The 25,237-nt window shown below is 36.5% G+C and overlaps 1 long non-coding RNA gene across 1 annotated transcript in view; it reads left to right on the forward strand.

The window, feature by feature from the left end:
- The window catches only part of LOC141379546 (uncharacterized), an 89,939-nt gene that overhangs the window by 8,119 nt on the left and 56,583 nt on the right, over window positions 1-25,237 (forward strand). Inside the window, exons 2-3 of the long non-coding RNA XR_015518344.1 lie at window positions 11,517-11,622; window positions 11,697-11,853. This is a non-coding gene — a long non-coding RNA (uncharacterized LOC141379546). The remainder of the gene's footprint in view (window positions 1-11,516; window positions 11,623-11,696; window positions 11,854-25,237) is intronic.

Consider the following 25,237-nt stretch of genomic DNA (forward strand, 5'->3'; position numbering starts at 1 on the left):
AGTAGGATGGCAATATGTCACATCAAATGGCATTCAAACTCACATTATTAGCATTTAACACTGAATAAAGGACTTGATGTGTAGTTTAGGTGATCATTGGCAGTTTTCTGTTGTTCATCTGCAAGTAGAAACTGTTTCTAAAATAAAACTGCACTTGCCTGTGTTTTGAACCAGGTGTGCAATACCTAAATCAACCACTGGGTGCTAAACTTGCATACTGCACCTTTAAGTACAAATTACAGTATATGCAAGTCTAAGTTTTAGATTTAAAAATAAATGTTTTTGAAAGAACACTTTAGTGTGATTTAAAGAGTATACCTAGGGGTCATAAAGGGGTCATGAAATGAGAAACTCAAATGTCCTTGATCTTTAGACATAAAGTAGGTCACAGAAGTATAAAAAAAATCCTGCAAGTTTTAGAGCTCAAATTTTCGTTGTTACTCTAAAATTAGCTTCTATTGAAATAAGTCTGCCAAAACAACATGTTCTACTCTATGATGTAAAAGGATGGATAAGCTCCGCCCCTGCAGCAGATCACTGTCCACTTTTATAATCTACAATCCATCATGCCTAATCAAACAAATAACCCCAATATTTATAAACTGTGTTATGGTTACATCAAATGACCACAATTTAAACGGCCATTTAGTAATCCTGGCAGGCTTAAGCGAAACACAGCGTGTTTGTAATTTTCTTTTTTTTTTTTTCAATTACATGTTGAGCTAATGCATGTCTGGAATGCTAAAAAGACAGTGGTAAATATGTACTTGATTTGATTGACTGGTGCATGAACGATAAAATTGTTTATTACACAGGTAGTTCCAGTTAATTTTGATCACAGTTTGACATAAGTGCACTTGTTACTATGCATATGCTACTATGTGCTGTTAGATATGTTCTTGTCATTCACAAGCACACACACGCAATCTGTCTTGTAAGTGTGCTTCTTTTTCTGTCTGCCAGTGACTGCTCATTAAAAGTAGGGAGATCTAACATGTCATAACAGATGACAATTCTGTCAAATATTGTGTTGGACAAAAAACTAAATTAGCTTTAACTTTATTATAACTTTGCAAATGACAAAAAAAAAAAAAATGCAATAATCAATGGCTTGCCTTGTGTTGAAGGATTTTAAATTTTCTTCAGCCATTTTTTTTTTTTTTGTGTTTAGTTGTGCCTTGAATATTTCTTACATATAATATATGAAAACTGACAGATTACGATGGAAAGGGCCACTTTCATTTTGTGTATGTATTTGTGCGTATAATATTTTCATTATATTAGATTTTTCCTTTGCAGGAACATCCAGATGTGTTGCTCATCTGGTGTCTGTACACAGATGACTAAACGCACATGTCTCAAACAAGAACCGGAGATGAAACGAATAATGTGTGTCTATTCACTACAATAAAATAATCATCCGTACTGTAAAAACTCATCACAAACCTGGATCTCACGTAGAGTTTTCCTTCATATGCAGTGTGATTTTCACACATGGCATACCTGTTGTCTCATTACAGCCGTTCCCACCTTTCTCTTTATGATTGATTGAATTCACAAGGCTACTTTAATGACACAAGTGTAATGTAGCACTTGCGTATCCGCATTCAAAGTCATCATGTAATTGCAGGTCACATGTTCGCTTCCTGCTAATTACTATATATCTGGTCGTTATGCTATTACCTTTGGGGAGTTAAGTGTAATTCCAGGTCGCACTCGCAGCCAGAGCTTCAGTTCAGTTGGTGTAACCAAGGAGACCAGAAGTGAGGTGGCGAATGGCTCGTTTTAGATAATTAGTACAGAGCCCTGTGCACTGGCTGAAACGAAGGTCTTGTTCAAAACAAGCTTCACATATAGACAAAAAGCAGACACATGCATCTGCACAGATATACACAATTAATTTCAGATTTATAAAGAAAAGTGACTGGATATATAGAACGGTATATAAAAATGAGCATATGCTTATCTTGATCGTTATTTTAGTCAAATGTTTTTGCAAGTATCATGAATTATTCATTCAGAAATGAATATGTTTTTATGTAGTAACACAGCATGACATTTTATAACAGAATTTTTTTAACTGAACTAACCTTGCCTTGTCAGAAAAAAAGGTCCAATTATCTGATATTTTAAGAGTCTAATGGACCATGACACACAGTTATGAGGGTTTGCTCCTCTCTAAGATATAATTTCCTGTTTCTTATTTCTTTCCTACATATTTTACATGGTGGTTGTTGCAAAGGCTCCTAATATGGGATATATATATATATATATATATATATATATATATATATATATATATATATATATATATATATATATATATATATATATATTTGATAACTTGATAGCATGTCATGAAAAGACTCAATTTACATTTGTTAAGCTCTTCTGGTAAGGCGTTCCACAAGGTTTAGGAGTGTGTTCAAAGGAAATGTTGACAATTTTTCTACAAGTGCATTTGTGAAGCCAGATACTGATGTTGGACAAGAAGGCCTGGCTCACAGTCTCTGATCTAATTAATCCCGAAGGTTTTCATTAGAGTTGAGGTCAGGACTCTGTGCAGGCCAGTCAAGTTCCTTTATACCAAACTTGCTCTTCCATGTCTTTATGAACCTTGTTTTATGCAGTGGTGTGCATTCATGTTGGAACAAAAAGGGGTAACCCCTAAACTGTTCCTACAAGTTTGGGAGCTTGAAATTATTCAAAATGTCTTGACATGTAAGTTCTAAATACTCATGGTTTTATATATGATCATTATTTAGAAAGCATTGCTTACTTTTTTTGTGGTGAAATCAAGTTTATCACATGAAACGGTAATGTGTTGATTAATGGATCTTTTTGGTAAATATAAAAAAAAAAAAGATTCTAAATATTTTGTGAATTATCAGATATTCCAGTTCTTGAAAATGTGTAAGATTATGTATTTCAACATTTAAATAGCCTAATCATTTATATTAGTTCATTATTATTATATTGTATTATTATATTAGTTAATCTATACTATTATATAATTTATTTATTATTTTTAATCTATAGCAGATGATGGGCAACGCTATATTAGTGGAGAGACCAGAGCTCTTAAAGTGGCTGTTTATCTTGCAAATGAATAGAGTGAACGTTATTGTTACCTAAACAGTGTGTATTTGAGGTGCATACTTAGTATTCTTTTATTAACTAAAATTTAAAGAAACAGTTCACTCAAAAATGAAAGTTTGCTCACTATTTGCTCACCTGTTACTTGATCCAAACCTTTATGAGTTTCTTTCTTCTGTTGAGCACAAATGCTGTTTTTTTTTTACGAAAGCTGAAAACCTGCAACCATTGACTTCCATAGTAAGATCAAAAACAAATACTGTAATGCTAATAAAAAATGGTTACATGCTTTTAGCATTTTTCAAAACACCTTTTTTTTGTGTGTTCAACCAAAGGAGGGAACTCATAAAGGTTTAAAACAAGTAAAGGGCGAGTGAATGATGACAGTTTCTTTGGTGAACTATTCCTTTAAAAAATAGCTTCACATATTGCATTTATTAATAAACTGTAATAATTCAAGTATCAGAAGGTAAATCAAGGTAAACCAAGGAACTGAAAAACTGTGAAAGTGCTAAATTCAAGTAATTGTATTTATAAATGGCGAGAATCTCTTCAATGTCATCTGCTTGAGAACCGGTTTGAAACAGATGCTGAAACGTTGACAGCCCAAAGCTCTGCATTGGACACGTATACTATTACAGCACACCGAACGATATCATTCCAGCTCTGCAGTTAAACAGATCTCACATGCCTGTCGTAAAACTTACGGGTCTGTGAAGCATATGAGCTCAATAGGGCATGAGAGAGAAAGATGATCAAATGAGCACATGGACTCATGCTGCGTCTCTCTGAAGGTGGAGCAGGACCACGAGCTCTTTCTTTCGTGTCAGGATGAGCATACAGATGTCCTTTGCCTTTCTTAGTTTCATATCACTCATCTTTTTTTGTTGATAGGGAGTTTCGAAATGTCTTTCAGTGTGTGTGGCCCTCAGATCTGTGCTTTAGTGTATAGCAAGCTAAAGAAAATGGAGGAATGATAGAGGTTTGACTGCACTGCTGACCGTCTTAAATGTCTGATAATACTATGTTTTAATGGCTGAATCCTTGCATTTATCTGACAGGCTGTCATTCTGGGTCCTGTTTGATGGAATGATTGTTCTTGCATCAGGTTGAAATGTTTTCAATGGTGAAGTAGCCTGAAAGACTGAGTTCGCTTCTTTTTTTTTTAATAACTGTGAGGCTTAATAACTTATATTTTATGCTGCTTTGCTCTTTTCTGACAGCGCTCGTCAATGTCATGAAGACTCAAATGACCTATCAGATTAAAGAAGATGGAACTTTACTGGTCAGGGATGTCAAATTAGCACAAATTGCATTCCAGTGTTACACTTGAGTTTTTATAGGTCAGTGAGTGTAAAGTAAAGAGTTGAATAATTGATGTCTTACAGCATTTTTATGAAAGAAATGAAAAAGGACAAGCTGCAATACCTTGTGTGTAATTCATAATGTAATGTAGTGAGCAAAAAAACTATGTTTTACCAATTTGTTTAACCAGTTTGCATTTTCACTTGTTTTTATTTTAAAGGGCACCTTTTTTACCCCTTTTTCGAGATATAATATAATATAATATAATATAATATAATATAATATAATATAATATAATATAATATAATATAATTTATTCATTATTAATCATATTATTATCACGATAATGATATTTGTGGCCCACGATCAATAGTTAAATATTGTTGTGATTTTACAATAATACGATCAACGCGTTATTTTAATGGGTGGAGTTTGCAGATTGTACCACATCACAAGCATGAGGTGACTGCGTCTAGATTGCAAATGTTTTTTTTTTTTTTTTTTTTTTTTTTTTTTGAGGAATGCAGTGTTGATCAGGTAACCTTTGCTGCTGTTTAGACCAAACAACCCAAGGTAATATAAAAAACCTCATTAACCACCTTAAAAACTATTACAAAGTGGCTGACATCAGTGGATTATTGAGCTCAGGAGAATTCTGCTTTGCATTTGTCTAGGCAGTACTAACATCACTAAACTGTTTTATTAGTTACCCAGATATTCGCAGAGATTCAGCAATTTTTTTTTATTTATTATTATTATTATTATTATTATTATTATTATTATTATTATTTTACGTCTTGCTAGTTATGTAGATAGAAAGTACTCTACCATATTGTTTTAATGTAAAAAAAAAAAAAAAGCTATTGCCCTGTTTATGCAGGTATTAATGAATTACCAACCTACGTCACACATGACTTCACACGGGTCCCTGGTTGCAAATAAAGGCCGGCTGCAATAGCAAATATGTTGTGTTGTGCAGTAGGATGCCAAATTTGAAACTCCAAAAATCGAAAACGTAACTTTTACCATACATCGCACTGATTAAATGCCAACTGCAGATGTCTTTGGCTTAAAAGGGAGCTGAATGAAATGACGACCTAATTAAAAATGCTCAACTCTGCAGTTCTCATGTTATATCAGGTAAGTTCACGCTATGCTGAATCATACACACTACTCGTTTTTGATTGCAGCAATGATTTCAGCAAAAACAGTTACATTTGGTTAATTAAACTGCGGAAACTGAATGCAGAAGGAAATGTAAAAGTCTAAGTTATTAAGGTAAAGTTGGTTTTATATTCACACAATTATTCAGTGACAACTTGTGACACTCTCTATATTGTTTACCATGACACTTTGAATATTCGGTCTGAAATGACCTGCAAGTGTGACTTGAAAACAACATTACCACTATTTGACTGTGAACATTGGCTGCTAATATGATTTTGCTATTTAGAGTTTGCAAATATTACTTTTATGAAATTATATTATTAATGAGAATGTGCAAATATAAAACCAACTTTACCTCTATGTGTAAGTTCACATACACTGCCGTACAGGTGCAGTTCGCTGTCAGAATGCAGTAGTTTTGCCTGTTGATGATTATTACCCAGGCCTTGCACAGTTCCGCCTACTTTCCTTGTCTTTGGCTAGGCAGAACCTTGGTTTTTAGCACTGCATAGTTTTAAATCTTGTAATCATGGAACATTATTTCTTGCACGTGACCACACAGAACAAAATTGTTGGCACCCAAAGAGTTGTAGGTTTTAAGTTCTCCCTTGTAAAAACGCTTGAAGGTTCAATGAGATTGTATATTGGGGCTGGATGCTTGGCCATTTCATCTTATACAATATCCATTGGGAAGGTGCTATCGCAAATGGACCTGTCAGATGAACGCCACTCACTGTGACGTAAATTTTGCAGAATAACTGTGCTTATCACTGGGTGACAAGCTGTTAATACGCTGAAAGCATTATGTAGATAATATAATATATATATATATATATATATATATATATATATATATATATATATATATATATATATATATATATATATTTTTTTTTTTTTTTTTTTTTTTTTTTTTACTTATTTCTAAGACAACAACAAACTCTGTACCGCATCGGATGTCATTTCCTTGCTGTAAATGCTCCAGGTTTATTCTGCCATCTCGCCGCGCGCGGATCCTGAATGTTTTCAAAAATGGTAATTTGTCTATAGAGGTTCTGTCACAATCACCAGCGACCTCTAACCACCAGAGGTCGCTGGAAAACATTCACTCTCATGGAACTACAAATCTGCTTCTAAATGGACTACATATTCAGTCATGCCACACACACACCTGCTCCAAGTCTCCACTGATTAGACTCCCACAGCTGATGCTGCTTCTAGACTGATTTCTGCACTACATAAACAGCACAGAAACTTTCACTGTTGCTGAGTCTTGTTTACTGTAAGCAGCACTACAACGTGTTTCCCAGTGTTGTTATCCTGTGTACCAACCTTAGCCTTGTTAGTCTCCTTGTCTTTGTCTGCTGCCTGCCTTTTGACCTTTCGCCTGTCGCTGATTATGGTTCTGGACTGCCTTCACATACCCGTTTTCACCTGTATTGATTATTGCTAGCCTCACTACGAATAAACCTGCATTTTGGATCCTACCTCAGTTGTTGGTGTCACTCCCCGAGGTTACAGGTTCGTTTTCATCAATCTGATGCAAATTGTATTATTTTCAAGAAAGACAATGTAATTGAAAGTTTCAGATCAATTAAACTCAATTTATAAAATGTAAAAATTATTTTTTTGTATTAAATGCTAAAAATCAATCATTAATCACTATCTGCATCCCTCTCATGCCACGTTTTCGAGGATAAATTTGTGTCTGAGTGCTTCTTTGAATGGAATAAAATGACTAAAAACACATTAAACACATAAAATAAAACCTTCACAAACATGTATCTTATGGAAAAACAAGCTAAAAAAATAATAAAAATGCACAACTCTTGTTGGTTGCATATGCACCTGCGCAATGCACAATGAACCCATCACACCATTATTTTTTTAATCTATTCAATCGATATTCGTATGTGAACAAACTGCAGATGCTCTTGTGCACACCTTGCGGTCCATCTCTAAACAAATGTTTATATTATTATTGAAGGTGCTCTACAGTGGAAAAGTTCCTGGCATATATATATATATATATATATATATATATATATATATATATATATATATATTATTAAATATATATTATAATTGTTTAAAGCCTTTTTGTAATGAGTCATACACACTTTGCACTGTTTTAGTATGCCATATGTGACAGGATACACGTTAATATACACTGCTTTATGGATATCTGTTATGTTAATTTACAAAATAAGCCTGATTTAACATCCACAAATCAGGTTTGAAGTGTCTTATTTTATAATTGTACTGACGCTAGTTTGTGGCAGTGGTGTTGAATTACGTAGCAATTTTTACTGTAATTATTACAAGCATACACTGTTTTAAAAATGTTTTAAACTTGTAATACTCCTTCTTGATCACATTTAATGATGATTGATGATCACAGAGAGCTGAACAGATCTTTTAATCTCAGTTGCTTTGCACACGCCCATTAGGGGTTTCGTCAAAATACAAATATTGTTTATAAATAAATGAGTTCTAATAGATAAATGTATATGAGTAAAATGTAACCATTTATTTTATTCTATAAAGGTCTATTTATTTAGTAAGCATTGGTCAAAATAACAAATGTATTGTTTGTATTTTTAAATACTATTTATTTTTGAATTAGTTTAAATATTATTATTAATAGCAACAGAAACAACAACAACAAAAATAATAATAATAACAATAATTCATTCATTCATTAATTTTCCTTCAGCTTAGTCCCTTATTTATTAAGGGTTACCACAGTGGAATGAACCGCCAACTACTCCGGCATATGTTTTACGTAGCGGATGCTCTTCCAGCCGCAACCCAATACTAGGAAACACACTCATACACTCTCACATTCAAAAAAACACTCATGCACTACAGCCAATTAGTTGTGTGGTAGTGGACTGTAGGGGAAACTGGAGCACCCGCAGGATTAATAATGATAATAATAATAATAATAATAATACCAATGTTGACCAACAACACTCACTCCACACATCATCGTTTACTCTTGAAGGTTCATTATTCTTCATTTTCACTTGTCTTTCTTTCGTTTCCATTTGCATGCTTTGTATTCTATACAAAGTCATTGGTAATCTGTTGCACCTTTTTGAAGCCAATAAAACACATTTGAATTGAACTGAAGAGAGAGTAAAGAGAGAACATTAGGCTGGAGTAAAATTAGCGTGATTTGTTTTAGCTTTCAAGAATAGCCAAAGCCCATTTGCTGGACGTTCACTGAGCAAAATGTCTGAAAAAATAAGCATAAAAGAGCAGCCCACATCAGAATAATGGACCTGCGGTATTTGAAGATGAGAGTGAGAGCAAACAGTCTCATCTTTCCTTACTTGTTTTCCCAGCCCAAAGTACACATTTTTTCCCCGTATACCATCTGATTTTTCCTCAAGGGCTTCTCTCTCTCTCACTCTCTTCTCATCCTCCCTCCGTTTCTCATTCTCTCTGGCATTTGTGTGTTTTATAAGGCCTTACATGTGTTTTTCTTGTCCTGTGTTTTTGTAAAGGAATGTGGCATAGTTTCAGACATGGACAGTCTCTTGTCAGAGTTATGTGGAATTGAAATAATTACTGAACAACAGAAGCAGCAACATCTGTTTCTGACCTATTTTGTTTGCAATCATTTGCAATTCTACAGATTAAAGTTAGTTATTATGTCCATAAATTCCAGTTTAATAAACAGATGAGTAGTTTTACAACTTAACTGTACAACTAAAATAGTTTATATATATATATATATATATATATATATATATATATATATATATATATATATATATATATATATATATTTACTGAAAAAGAACAATAAACACAGCAGTGAAAAAAAGACAACTTTAAATGTCTAGGTTTTTCTGAAATTAGTGGATTTATGATGTACAGTGTTCAGCATGTATAAGTACAACTTTCACAAATCTATCTTTCATTTCATTTTCTTGTCGGCTTAGTCCCTTTATTAATCCAGGGTCGCCACAGTGGAATGAACCACCAACTTATCCAGCAAGTTTTTACGCAGCGGATGCCCTTCCAGCCGCAACCCATATTTGGGAAACATTCACACACACACACACTCATACACTACGGACAATTTAGCCTACCCAATTCACCTGTACCACATGTCTTTGGACTGTGAGGGAAACCGGAGCACCCGGAGGAAACCAGGGAGGCAGGGAGAACATGCAAACTCCACACTGAAACACCAACTGAGCCGAGGTTTAAACCAGCACCAATAATAATCTGAGTATCAAAGAAAAAGAACAATAAACATCGGTCCCGTGCACATGCGCTTCTCGTGTAACCGATATAGCTCACCGTATACACACGCACACACATACACACACACACATATAAACGCGCACACACACTCTCTTAAAGGAGCTGCACCCCATTTTCACTCGTTACAGACACTTGTCAGATGATATTTTAGAGAGCTTGTACAGGCGTGACGTGGAGCCGATTCGCAAATCACAGCACATTATGACACAAGACCAATCAGAGTCACTTGAGGGCCGGCCTTTTAGAGGAACTAGGAAATATATCAGTCGTTTTAATGTTAGCTGAGTAGCTGTATATAATCAAAGTGAGATTTATGAAAAAATAACATGATTTTCTTCAAGTGAAACAAGAGCACACATTGCTTTGCATCTTATAAACACAACCAAGCCTTAAAAATACATTCTGGACCAACCCGTTAAAAATAGCAATGGGTTGACATGGTGGCTCAGTGGTTAGCACACCAAGAAGGTTGCTTTTTTGATTCCTGGCTGGGTCAGTTTGAATTTCTTTGTGGAGATTGTATATTCATCCCGTGTTTGCATGGGATTCCTCCAGGTGATCCGGTTTCCCTCACAGTCCAAAGACATGCACCTCAAATAGGTGAATTGAATAAACTAAAACTGGCCGTAATGTGTGAGTGTGAGTGAGTGTCTGTGGGTGTTTCCCTGTACTGGGTTGCATCTGGAAGGGCTGTGTAAAACATATGCTGGATAAGTTGGCGATTCATTCCTCTGTGGCAACCCTTGATAAATAAAAAGACGGAGCTGAAGGAAAATGAATGAATGGATAAAAAATATCAATTTAGCAATATAAACAGATTGCTAAAATATAATGAAAGTAACAAATAAAAGTACCACAATTTTTGACTTACAAATGCTTTCGTCTATTTAATGTGGCGAGTCTTCCATTTTGTTCATCCCTGTTGCCCTGCAAACGTCAGCCCCATTACTTTAAATGCTCTCAAATAAATACTCACAGAGAGAGAGAGAGAGAACGAGGGATGGAGAGAGAGAGAGAGAGAAAGATAGAGAGAGAGAGAAGCGAGTGAGAGATTAAATGTAATCGCTGTGATACATGCAGTTGTGTCACATTCACACTCTTACCACTCATAATCAAATTTGCTGAGGCTCCGTTGCTAAGAGCTCTTAGAGGAAAGCATTTCCTAAAGCCTGCTCTTAAAAAATCTCCCCAGGCCTCCACAACTACAGTCACCCTTACCCAGAGAAAGCAGAGCGCCTCCATAATTTGGCTTTAGCTCAGACTTTTTTTTCCTTTATTAAAACTAGGAAAGTCATGTAAAGAGTTTGAGGGAAGAGCAGGCTGTGTTAGAGTGTTTCCATATAGTGGAGAATGCAGGCTCGTGAGTCAGCCATTTTATTTTACAGCATGCTGCACAGTAAATCAACAGACATAATACAGTGACAGTGACACGAATAGACTCTTGGAGATCCAGCAAATTCTTCTGGAGTTACTTCAGTCTTTATTAATTGTTTGAATTAGTCTTTTTAAGTAAATATAGTTTTGTTTAAAATGTCGAAATATCAAATCCTTCAAAACTGTTTGCTAAGCTTAGGATTACATGTCTTATTTTGGATCTGCAGTGAAATTTAACTCTTTCATTAATTTTGTTTCAAATCATGACAATTTTTTTATTATTATTATCTCAGGTTGCCCAAGCTAATGTGTTTGAACCAAGCAAATTTGCAATTCAGGCTCATTGTGGATATCTGCCCCTGTTGCTCTCTCTGGAGAGCACAAATTATATAGCCAGAGGTACGTATGGCTGTGTTTTGTCTTTTAAATGAACAACACGAGGTGACACCGCTGACAGCTTCTGTTTCTTTTAGCGCTACCAGCTGATCGCTTACCTTTATATGGACGGCTTTTTCGGTGTTACCAGTTTGCCTAGTACCTTGCCGCATATGCTGATGGACTTGGGATGCGGAGCGGAGTTGATCGCAATGACGGGGTTCGAGTCCAGTGAAGAACGGTTCCAGAAACCAGGTAAAACAAAAGAATAAACAATAAAATAAATAAACAACAGACTGAAAACATGGTGAAATCACGCAGCCGCGATGGCTTTCTTTTCTAGATTAATTTTGAAAACACTATTGGTTGGGTTTAGGGACAGGGTGGGTCAGTCGTCAGTCAGTTATTCAGCAAGCTGATCTGGTTGACTGAAGTGTATATTGCACCCTCTGGTTTATGTACGTGAGAAGAGGAATTTGAGATCAACCAAAATTATATGCAGCAGCCTCTGGTGGATTTGCAAAAACAAAAACTGCAAGCAATGTGAGGGAGCCATATGGGAAGGCATGGAGGAAGGCATGTTTATTAAACAAACAGCGTACATCAAACCCAAGCAGAAACATAATCCTAGTTAGACAAAGTCAAACAAACAAAGAGGCAGTCCGAAATAGCAAACTAAAGTCATTCAAAAAGCAGTAGTCAATAAGACAGGCAAAAATGTCATAACACAATGGCAAACACAATAGTAGGAAAACACTCAGTAAGGCAGTGAAACTGGCAATACTTTGCAAGGTACAGACATAAACAATGTGCTTATACAGTAAATGGTGCCTACCAGGAAGTACCACAGAAGTAGTACCCAGTCAATCTTTGGGAGAGAGCTCTCTCTGCTGGGTGGAAGAATGGTCATCCGCCACATTAGTTACAAGCAGAGGAACCTCTAGTTGTATATTTCACTGTCCCCAAAAATATAGAACTGGGTACATATCTATAAGGAGCCTGGGTTGCAAATTTGTAAGAAACACATTCACAACACCAACTTTTTATGGCTGTTTCTAGAGGACAAACAGTTAAACAATGTAATCATCAATAAATCGCATGTTCCACATTAATATCCTCTAAATAATGGCTTGTCTGTTTGCACTGTTCTATTGGTAATTTTCATTGTATTTTCTATTTACTAACAGTAAATCCTCTTGCAAAATGACAGCAAACTCTTCAGCAGAAGCAAGAAATTTTAAATAATAAGGTCAAACTATGGCTCACACATGAAAGACTGCCAGATGTTTGCTTCATACAGAAAAAAAAAAAAACGGAAGAGATTTTTTTTCGAATGTATTTTGTATGTTTAAATGTGAAAAAATAAAATAGGCTTTATGTTGATATATTTCTTATGTCTGTGAGGCAAGTATTCGAGATTCCAGCATGTTTCATAAAACAAGAAGCTGCAGAAACTGGCATAAAAACACGTCTGGGCCAGGCCCCTCCTCCACATAACCTTCAGTCTATAGTGATCAATGATTGACTTATTTACTATAGGGCATGGCTTTCTTCTGTAGATTTTCCAATCTTACGTTTTTTAAATAAAGAGAAAACTTGTTTAGAGATCAATGTTTTCTTCATTTGGCAATTTAGAAGTGTTTTAATAAAGGATTTTGAGGTTACCAGTGTACAGAAGAGTAACACTGCTGTTTATGCTTCAGATGGCCTGTTAACAGTTTTGTTTTACCTGTAGTCCAAGTTTGATATAACAACATTTAACATTTTTAAATTAATTTGAACTTTAGTAGTTAGTAAAACCTTTTGGTTGCTTAAATTGAGAGATTATGATTATTAATATTTCTAACAAATGTTTTCTTTATTATTCTGTATTCCTCTTTGTCTTTAGTAATCTTATGTACATCACTTTGGTTAACTTTGGTTGTATTTAAACATGCTTTATGAATATATATTGTATTATACAGTACCTGACAAAAGTCTTGCCGTCGATCCCAGTTGTAAGAGCAACAAATAATAACTTGACTTCTAATTGATCATTTGGAAAAGTGCCAGAAGGTAGATTTTTCAGATGAATCATTTGTTAAATCCCGATCATGAATCAGGAAAAATCATAGTTTGGGGTTACATTAAGTATGGGGGTGTGGGAGAGATCTGCAGAGTGTATGGCAAAATCAACAACTGTGCTGTTCGTGCTGTCCATTACATTACAAACCACAGGAGAGGGCAAATTCTCCATCAGGATAGCACTCCTTCTCATACTTCAGCCTCCACGTCAAAATTACTAAAAGCAAAGAAGGTAAAGGTGCTCCAGGATTGGCCAGCCCACTCACCAGACATAAACATTATTGAGCATGTCTGGTGTAAGATTGAGGAGACATTGAAGATGAATCCTAAGAAACTTGATGAATTCTGGGAGTCCTGCAAGAATTCTGAAATAAGAAACTGAAATACTCTCCAGCTCACGTGATCATCTTATTCATAATATTGCCTTTTCTATGAGAATAAGTTAAATCATTCGATTGCTGATGTCCATGTTTGGAGGGACATTTCAGGTAATGCTTTACATCTCGCAACCAGGACATTTTGCAGTTCATGTAGTGAGGACTTTGAAAGTGTTTGATTCTGAGTTCAACACAAGTTTAAAGGGTTAGTTCAGCCTAAAATGAAACTTCTGTCACCATTTACTCATCTTATCATCCCAAACTCATAAGAAATCCTTTCATCTCACAGATGAAGATATTTTAATCAAATCTGAGAGATGCCTGTCTCTTCATTTAAAGTTTGTTCAGCCAAAACTTTGATGCTTTTTAGACATTTTTTTTTACTTTAATCCAAGTTATCTGAAGAGGCACAATCATGTTAAAATGAACATTTAGTTTGTTATTTTTATTTACACTTATAAATGTTTAAAATATTTAATAATAATATTTATGGTAACACTTTATTTTAATAGTCCGATTGTTGAATTTAAGTTACATTGCATCTACATGCCCATTAATTCTCATTAGATTATAAGTAGACTGTTAGGTTGGGGTTAGGGGTAGTGATAATGCAAGTTGACATATGCTTGTAAAGTTTCTTATAGTCAGTTAAATGTTTGTTGAAGGAGCAGTATCAGATATTAAGCAGACAGTCTACTGATACTCAAGTGGACAATAAGAATAAAGTGTTACCTAACTTATTCTAATAACAATCTGTTCAAAGGAACTTTTTAAAAACTTGTTTTGATGAAAAACAAGAAGAAAAGAAAGAAAGAAAGAAAGAAAGAAAGAAAGAAAGAAAGAAAGAAAGAAAGAAAGACTTTACTGTCATTTTAAATACAGGAAATAGGCTTATATATTTATTACAGTAATTTCAGAAACAAAGCATTAATGAGTTAACAGGTTTCTAGGAAAAAGGGATGATTACTCTAGACTTCCCTTTTGCCAAATAGCTAGAAAAAACATCCATAATAAACTAGGCATGTTGCCATCCAAGGCCTCTCTCATTATTCTGCTGGTGGATAGTCTTGCAAGCCCTCTGGTTCTAATCACAGGTTCTCACTAACCCGATCATTACAGTCTCCCCTTAAATCAAGTCACAACATTAATGTCACCCCTTCTGGTCCTTCTCACCCTGCTCTGTATTGAATATGACAGTGTGTCTGGCATGGAAGGCATGCTATATCTAGCCCCCTAAAGATCACAGCCTCTAGTGTCAGTTGCTAGTGCACCTCTTTAGGCCAGGAGAGGTAGGTTTCTTACTCGGTTCTTATTAACTGACATCTGTTACTCTCATCCCTCAAAACATAACTACCATGCGGGTCATGGCACAAATAATACCCCTCAATATGTATTTTCCCTTCTCAGAGTATGATTTGAACCATTGTCTCTGGCATGGAAGGCATGCTTGCTAATGTGGACCCTAAAGACTGTAGCCTCTAGCTTAAGTTTTGCACTTCTTTAGGCATGGGAAAAAAAAAAAAAAGTTTACTTGCACTGAACTTACAAGCTGGCCTCACTCTACCACAAACTGACTACCAGAGAAAAGTAGAATAAACTCACAGAGCGAATGGTGGAAATAATTTCTAATAATAGTGCTTGACTTAGGCTGCAACTGGTTGAGTTGTTGGTTAGGTTGTTATTCTACTACACAGTAAAAACATCTGCAAATTAGTGGTATTCTGTTGTTTTGTGATTCGTGCTTTTACTTTTTATTTTTCCCATTTATTAATGCTTTTAAATTACATTATTGACCTTGATCTTTCTCCCAACAACCTTGAAAAATTTGAAAGCGACTTTTAAAACATGTTTAATAGTTTGAAGTGAAATATTGCCTGGCTTGTTTTTGTATATTATGCTACAAAAACATTGTAATAAATTGCAGTACATTTTCAGACTAATTTCTTTTTATATTATTTGTTATACATTATATTAATTCAAATGACTAAAATGTCAATAAAAGTCATTTTGTTAAACTTTAGAGTTAAATTTTAAACATTAAAAGTCTACAGAGCAGAGATTAAGGTCCCATGATGCAATTCACAACAGTAAATCGAATCACATAAACTGTTCATTAACAGATTTTTTAAAGTGTATTGTACATTACCTGGCAAAAGTCTTGCCCTGGATTCCAGTTGTAAGAGCAACAAATAATAACTTGACTTTTAGTCGATCATTTAGAAAGGGGCAGGAGGTAGATTTTTTTAGATGAATCGTCTATTGAACTGCACCCCAATAATCACAAATACTGCAGAAGACCTATTGGAACCTGCATGGACCCAAGATTCTCACATATATCAGTCAAGTTTGGTAAAGGAAAAATCATGGTTTGGGGTTACATTTAGTATGTGGGCTTGCAGAGTGGATGGCTACATCAATAGCCTGCGGTATCAAGACATTTGTGATGCCCATTACATTACAAACCACGAAAGAACATAATCTGCAAGTCTTTTAGGCCAGAAGCAAAAGGTCTACTCGCAAAGCTCCCACTAGTTACCCTACATTATTCTCACCCCTCCAAACCTCACTCCCATGTGATTACGTCACCAATGTTTGCCTCATTCAGATCTATTAGCTAGTTCTGATTGAGATTCAAACCAGTCTCTGGCCCTAACAAAAACCCTAAAGACTGCAGCGTCTAGCATCAGTTGATATTATATCTCTTTAGGCCAGGAGATTGAGCAGTTCTCACACATCTCCTGCTAGCGGACTCCCTCTTAAACTTCACTCCCATCCAGGTCACAGCTCAAACATAACCCCTCTGGTTTTATTCCTTATAGCTCTGCTCAAAGTGGAATTCAACCAATGCCTCTAGAATGGGAAGAAGGATCACTAACAAGGACACTAAAGACCTGGGGCCTCATGTACGAAGACTTGCGTGGAAATCTTACTAAAACATTGCGTACGCACAAAGCTGTAAATGTGCGTACGCAGAAAAAAATTCAGATGTATGAAACACTGCGTACGCCGAATCTCACGCATATTCTTTTGTACATCTGAATGAACGTGAAACTGAGCGCAACATGCACGAGCACAAAACCCCTCCCTGCCTCCTCCCCCGTATGAATATGCTAATGACTATGCTAATGGCAAAACCCAACGAAAAAGCAATGGCAAAAGCAAGCAAAAAGAGAAACTTTGAACAGAATGTGAATTGGAGGTGCTTTCAGAGGTAGACCGGAGAAAAGCGGTGTTATTTGCAAGTTTGTTCTCCGGAATTAACAATAAAAGAAATAAATAGAGCGGGAGAGTTTAGCTGATGCGGTTAACACAGTTGGGTCTGAACATCGCACTGAGTGCATTGAAAAAAGAAATATTGTGGTTTATATCTGTAAAATGTTGCAGGATGGGTAACAGTCTCAGTGGCGCTACTCGTAAGACCCATGTGATCAGGAATTGGTACGTTCGAGCATGAACTCGGCTCGAATCCATCGTCTGATGAATTCTTTCTTGTTTTTTCCCCCGCTACATATCAGATTTTGTCAACTATTTATCACGAGAAAGACAAGTAGGAATCATTAATAAGTTCATATCAATAAGCATCATATTTTATTTGCACATTTATTGAATGGAAATGTTTCTGATTCACGCATGCAAATTCATCTTCAGATAGGTATGTAAGATTTGCATACCATACAGTTGACCAGCTAAACATTAAAGCACAATTTGCAGCGGTCGCCTGTTTTCCCAATGTAATCTGAGCGATCTACTGCACGCACATTGCTATAAAGACACTATATGAAGATGAATTTGCAAGCGTGAATCAGAAACATTTCCATTCAATAAATGTGCAAATAAAATATGATGCACAAACTTATTAATGATTCCTACTAGTCTTTCTCGTGATAAATAGTAGGCAAAATCTGATATGTAGCGGGGGAAAAAAGAAGAAAGAGTTCATCAGACGCTGGATTCGAGCCGAGTTCATGCTCGAACGTGTCAAAACATGTTCACATGTGTCTTACGAGCGCGCCACTGAGACTGTTCAGGGTGCTGCAACATTTTACAGATATAATAATATTGAATGGAAATGTTTCTGATTCACGCATGCAAATTCATCTTCAGATAGTGTCTTTATAGCAATGTGCGTGCGGTAGATCGCTCAGATTACATTGGGAAAACAGGTGACCGCTGCAAATTGTGCTTTAATGTTTAGCTGGTCAACTGTATGGTATGGAAACCTTATATACCTGCTGAACCCGTCTCATACAGCTGCCATTGCAAGGCTCAGACACTTTGTAGAGAGCAATTTAACACAACTGCCTCTAGGAGTCGCCAATGGAAATAAAACAGACACGCACAAAAAATGTGCGTACGCCTGCCAGAAAGCTGCCGTGAAGTTGCGCACATTCCCACGTTCAGTTCATTGTTAGTAAATCCAAACGTGAGCGATTCTGAGCGTGAAACCTGGCGTACGCAAAGTTTTTGTGCGTACGCAGCGTTGATACATGAGGCCCCTGAACCTCTAACTGGCCTTTCTTACACTTGACTAAGTCAAATATTGTCTTGTAGTGTGAAAATCAAAATATTTGACAGTCCAAGTCAGTTGGGATGTTAAATGAATCATGATAAATGTTTTGACAAGTAAGGGCCATTGTGTTTATACTGAAAACTCACTTAGCATGTGCAATAGTGGTAAACAAACTATAGTCAATAGTTTTAAAGCCACAAAGTGTGCATGTTGATGTTGTGGAAGCTCTATAGTTATTCAAATCGTTGGAGTGCTGGCCTGCAGAAGTCAGATTTGTGGCCTGCATCATCACATAGACAGAATGATGTATGACTTCATGTTTCTTGTTTACTATAATTGACTTAAAATGATATTGTGGAGAGGTAAGCATGATCAAACACCCAATGAGGGGGGAGAGCATGCTCAGAGCCCGGCGGCTAATCAGCAGGCCAATCAGAAATAATAAATAACACCTGTTTATTCTAGTGATTGAGCCGGAGAGACACCCTTCTTAAGGAGAAGAGAAGGAGCAGCCGGGGGAGGAGAGAGCACACACACACACATACACCGTTACCTGTGTGGTGGCATTAAATAATAAATAAAATATTTGCTTACCTGAATCGCCGACCCTGTCTTCTTCTTCCCTCAACAACGAACATTATTACAGTGGTGCCGAAACCCGGGAAGAAGAAGAAACTTCGCTGCCAGAATGTCTACTCCGTCTACTAATCCATGTGCGGAAGTCATCCAGGCGCTCACGGTCCTCCACCAACAACAAAATCATGCGCTGGTGGAGCTGAGGGAAAATCTGGAACGACGCTTCCAAGTCCTCGTAGAGGCCCAGCGGGAGGACCGCGAGCTAATCCGGAGTCTGCTGAACCAGGAGATCCGGCCCGCTCCGACATCTGCCGCCCACCCTCCCATCTCGCTACAGAAGATGGCACCGGAGGACGATTTTTGGACCTCTTCGAGAGGTTAGCGGAGGCGTGTGGCTGGCCGCGGGCCGAGTGGCCGGTACGAGTCATCCCGCTGCTGTCGGGAGAAGCACAGATCGCCGCACAGCAGCTACCGGCTCGGAATCTCCTGGTGTACGCTCACCTAAAGCGAGCCATTATCCAGCGGGCCGGCCGCAACCCGGAAGAGCAACGCCAGCGCTTTCGCTCCATGGAGCTGGAGGAAAACGGCCGGCCCTTTGTGTTCGCTCAGCAGCTCCGTGACGCCTGCCGCAGATGGCTGTTTATATATATATATATATATATATATATATATATATATATATATATATATATATATATTATATATATATATATATATATATATATATTTATATATATATATATATATATATATATATTTATATATATATCGCCACAGCTGAATGAACCCCCTACTATTCCAGAATATGTTTTACGCAGCCGATGGCCTGCCAACCACAACCCGGTACACGGGGAAAACATGCAAGCTGTAATGTGACAGTGATAACCACTGAGCCATCATGCCATCCCACTGGGTCTCTTTCTTATTGTTAAATTGATGACAGTAAACATGACACATACAGAGCGCAAAGTTGACAGCGGTGGAAAGCAATTTGAATGCTTAGGAAATTTGGTTTCTTTTTCTTTCTTTCTCACTTTTAATGAGCATTTTACTCGAGATGCATCCCACATATATAAGTGAACCCTTTTTCCTTTTTTACCAGCAGGGGACATTGCAAATGTGAGGAGATATCAGCCTGTGCCAGAAAAATATGCATATGCTCATGTTTTCTAAATAATAATAATAATAATAATAATAATAATAATAATAATAATAATAATAGTAATCAAAACTAAACAATCGAGTAGGCAACATGTACTACATACACACATTTACAAATACATTTAAATGTACAGTGCATATACATTAGATAAGTCAATACTAGAGCTTATCTATAAAAATGACTTACAATAACGGTCCAAAAACTAGGTTACTTACATTTATTTGTTATAGAAAAATATTAAGTAAAAATTAAAAAAACTGAGAAAATCAAGAGAAGCAAAAAGTTTTGCAGGTTGTCTTTTTTTTTTTTTGTAATATTTTGCTAGAATTCAATTTAATTATCTTTCAATTTCCACACGTTTGGCGACTAAAACATTAATTTAATAAATAAATATGTTTAATAAATCTGTTTTGTTTAAATGCACCAAAATACATTGCCTATATTCATGGACAAATGGAAAAAAATATATATTTATTTTTAAAATGTGTACTCAGTTATGCTGAGCACTGTATCAATTCAATTTTGTTGTTTGACAAATAATAATTATTATTTTTATTTTACAAAGAAATTTAAGAAATTTGAGAAATAATGAAAGGGCACTTGTTCATGTCTCAAACGGTCACATTTAACTAAAATCGCTAATTTTATTAGTAAAATAGTGGAAAAAATATTAGAGATAATTGTAAATTGTAAATCGTAAATTGCAACATAGGCTCATTCTGAAAATGTAGCCCTATATAAATTTCTGGAGAATGCTAATTATGTAGCCAGAAGTACAAATGGCTGCATTTCTTTTTTAAAACAAATGCTACAGGGCGGTATGACACGGTATGACATTTCTTTTTGCGCTAGCAGCTGACTGCTTACTTCCATATAGATGGCTTTCCAGCTGTAACCAGTTTTTCCAGTGGCTCGCAGCATACATCGGCAGACTGCAGACACAGAAAAGAATTGACCGCAATGATAGGGTTTAAGTCCGGCAAATAATGGCTGCAGAAAGCAGACAAAAATAAAAGCCAAAAATAATAATAATAATAATAATAATAATAATAATAATAAAAATGAAATAAACAAGTAAATAACAGAGTGAGAATGTGGTCAAATCTGAAAATGGTATAAAAATTAGGGGAGGACTTTTCTTTTTCTGGATTGCTTTTTGAAACACTGTAGGTTGGGTTTAGGGAAGTGAGTGGGCGGGTCAGTTGGTGCTTTTTAAAACACTATTGTTTGGGTTTAGGGAAGAGGGTTGGTGGGGTTATCGATCGATCAGTCGGTCAGTCAGTCAGTCAGTCGACAGCAGCCTCTGGTGGATTTAGACGAGAAGAGTCAGCGCAAAGACACTCAAGAGAGAGATTTGAGATCTCAAAAAGCATACACTGCGGCCTTTGGTGGATTAGTGAAAACAAAAACTGCAAAAAAAAACATAGCTCCTGGCACATATTCAAAGCTACGCTTTCAGAAGGAGCCTGGGTTGGTAAATTGTATCGAATTGTGAGTTGAATGAATTGTTGCATCCCTATTCACAATTGTCTGCACTCAGGATGCAAGACATCAAAGTCTAAACATTTAGGCTACATTTACACTGCATGGTTCAAGTGACTCAATTCCGTTTTTTTTTTTTTTTTTTCTACCATCTGGCACAAATAGGAAATGGCCCATGTACATGTAAGCAGGAAAACCTTGTTTATATTTGGAAATTTATCTGATATGAATCGGATCTGTGTCCTCATGTATACAGTGTAAGCAGGTAGATCGGATTTTTGAAAACCATAGCGAATGACGTCAAGTCTGACACTTTCATTTCAGAACAGACTTCAGCAGAGGCGCAAACCTTAAATCTCATAAACAAGGACTAAAAAAGCTTTTATATTGTCATCTAGCACAAGTATTTAAGCATGTTAATGAGAGAGAGCAACTTTTAAAAGATGAGGTTAGCATTTCATCAAAAAAATCAGATATAGTCACAAAATCTGAATTGACCATCAAGTTCTGCAGTGTAAATGCAGCCTAATGCATTGTTTTTTTAAGTATTATTGGAAGACTCCACCCATCTCTCTCTCAGTATATTGCTGAAGTTCCTATCAGTGGTGTAAAGTAACAAATTACAATTAAAGCTGCAAGCAGCGATGATAGGGACCTCGCACCTGGGCTCACCGCCACCCGGTGGCCTCAGGATGACAGAGAACAGTGAACATTATTAATTTAAGCCGATGTGTATATAAGAACCTGAAAAAAGCACTAATTTATGCTAAGCTGCCTCCTGTCTGCAGGTGGCACTATAACTGTGTATCAAGATTGGCTTGTAGATGCCTTCATTGGAGGAATCTTATCAATCATGTAAATTTTCAGGCAGATCGGACATTGTGTGACTGAGTTATAAGTACTTTTCTGTTGCCAGCTGGTGGAGGCATTTAATCAACCATGTGAAGTTTCAGGCAGGTCATACATTGTGTCGCTGAGTTATAAGCCAAACTTACTGTTGCCAGCAGGGGGCACTATGACTGACTCAAGATTGGCATGTAGATGTCTTCAGGAGGGAATTGTAATCAACCATGTGAAGTTTCAGGCAGATCGGACATTGTGTGGTTGAGTTATACGCCAAAACTCCTTCTGCCAGCAGGTGGCGCTATGACAGACTCAATATTGGCATGTAGATGTGTTCAGGAGAGGACTTTCATCAACCTTGTAAAGTTTCAGGCTGATCAGACATTGTGTGGTTGAGTTATAATGACTTCCTGTTCCATGGCGAAGCGTTGAGGTTTGTCATGCCGCCACGGACACGCCCCTCTGCAAAAACTCTAGATCTTCACAAAATATCATCGCTAGAGCTTTCAGATAACACCACCCAATTTTGGTGCTGATACAATAAAATTTGTGGGAGGAGTTTGTTACAGTGTAAAACATGTCATTTCCTGTGGCCAGCAGGTGGCGCTATAACTGTGTCTGGATATACCGTTTGGTGCTTGGTCCCTAAATACTCAAACTACTGGAATTGAGTAGTTTTTCTCAGGAATTGTACTTTACTAAGTAGTTTTATAAACGTGTACTTTTACTTTCACTTGAGTGCATTTTTTTAAATGCAGTGTCGATACTTTTTACTCCACTACTTTTCTTCAACCTGCAGTCACAACTTTATTTTGTCTTGTCTATGGGGATTGTAAAAATCAGTCCTGTGACTCCTGTCCAATCAAATCACACTTAGAAGGTAAATTGCATCATACTGAACTACCTTAAGACATAGGTGCCTTATAATTGCAGAAAACTGTTTGGAAGCATTAAAAGTGTCCAGGAAGATGTCCAAAATCTGTACACACATTGACCCAGAGACTGTTTAGATGCATGTCACTGATGAGAAGATGACAGATGTTTACTGTATTGATGACAAAATGGCCTTAAACACCCAGCAGGCACAAGACATCAACATGACGTCAGATTGAAGTTGTAGCCAATGTACCCCGATGTCAATGTTCAATGTCCAACCTTAAATCAACCAAATATCAATGTCTAATGATGTTACAGCTTGGCGGTGTGCGAATGTTACCACTATGGCGTCTTTCAGACGTTGGATTTTAGTTGCCATACCTGATGAATAAATGTCAGTATTTGACGTCAATATGATGTTGGTTTAAAATGTTGGCTTGACGTTGGAACTTGGTTTACTTTCTAACACAACCTAATATCAACCAAATATCAACATCATTTGACGTTATTGGACATCAAAATAATGTCCTTTGACACCGGCTAGACATTGAATTTTGGTCACCCGACAACACAACCTAAATCTGACTTAATATTAACATCTTATGATGTGTGTCTGCTGGCAGAATGCAATACACATGTAAATGCATCAGCTTTTCACAGCGTAATACTCACTAATCAGAGAACTTTTGAAAGGTCTACTTTTTACTAATACTTTGAGTACAATTTACAACAGATAATTTTACTCTACTTATACTACATTTTTAGGCAAGTTATGGTACTTTTACTTAAGTAGGATCTTTCTGAAATATTTCCGGATCTTATCCAAGCCTTGGTTATATTATGGATTGATCACTGTAATGTTTCTTCATTCTGGTTTTAGTTGTGTTGTGCCAGAGTTGTGAAACTGTGTCAATCTGACTATGTACAATTCAATTTTAAGTGTAAAAATCTACTCCTACAATGACTGTGTCAGTAACATTTCAGAGCCCTACGGCAACTTCATCCACTGCATAGTTCTCTTTATTGATGCAACTTCTGTAGTTTTCATGAAAGCCTTAGAGCTGTCAAAACGCCTCATCTGATGGATTTTTGCTGCCAAATAAACACGAGTTTCACAATCTTCAAAGGGTAAGCACTTTTCATTTACATATAGTACCTACATTGCAACAATAGATAGTTGAAAAACCTGGAGAAGTTACATTTTGCTCTAGATTTTCCTTTAAACATTCCCAAGTTCTTCAAGCTAACAAACAGCATAAGCACACCTGGAGCCAATCAGGAGTCAGGAATGTGTTTGACAAAGCCCTAAATCTGTTTCTTATGCTCGCTTACAGTGTGCACTTTTGACCGAGTTTATCTGGGTGGGTATAGTGAGCTCCTGGTCCATGCAAAGAGCTGTTTTTAAGCCTGATGTTTGTTCATGGTCCAAAATAACTCACTGTTACTGCTGAGGGTGGTTTTAATAAAGGCTCCATTCGATCCCAGTCGTTCTCCCACTCTCTTCGTTTTCGTGCTTTCTGAGTATCTTATTCCATTCACCTGGTTGAATCTGCCCTCCAGATGTCCCCACAATCCCTTTCATCTCTGTGGGAACCCATGTCAGGATGAAGTTATTTGTTTTAACATTTTCTGCCAGTGGAAAATATCCTGGCATGATAAAGCCCTACCTTTTTGGTCTACTGAGAACAAGATGAAAAATATCATTTCCTGGATTCGAACAGTGTGAACACACAGCAATGAAGTTTTCCC

This window comes from Danio rerio, chromosome 20, assembly GCF_052040795.2.
Source record: "Danio rerio strain M-AB ecotype USA chromosome 20, GRCz13ab, whole genome shotgun sequence".
NCBI classification, from domain to species: Eukaryota; Metazoa; Chordata; class Actinopteri; order Cypriniformes; family Danionidae; genus Danio; species Danio rerio.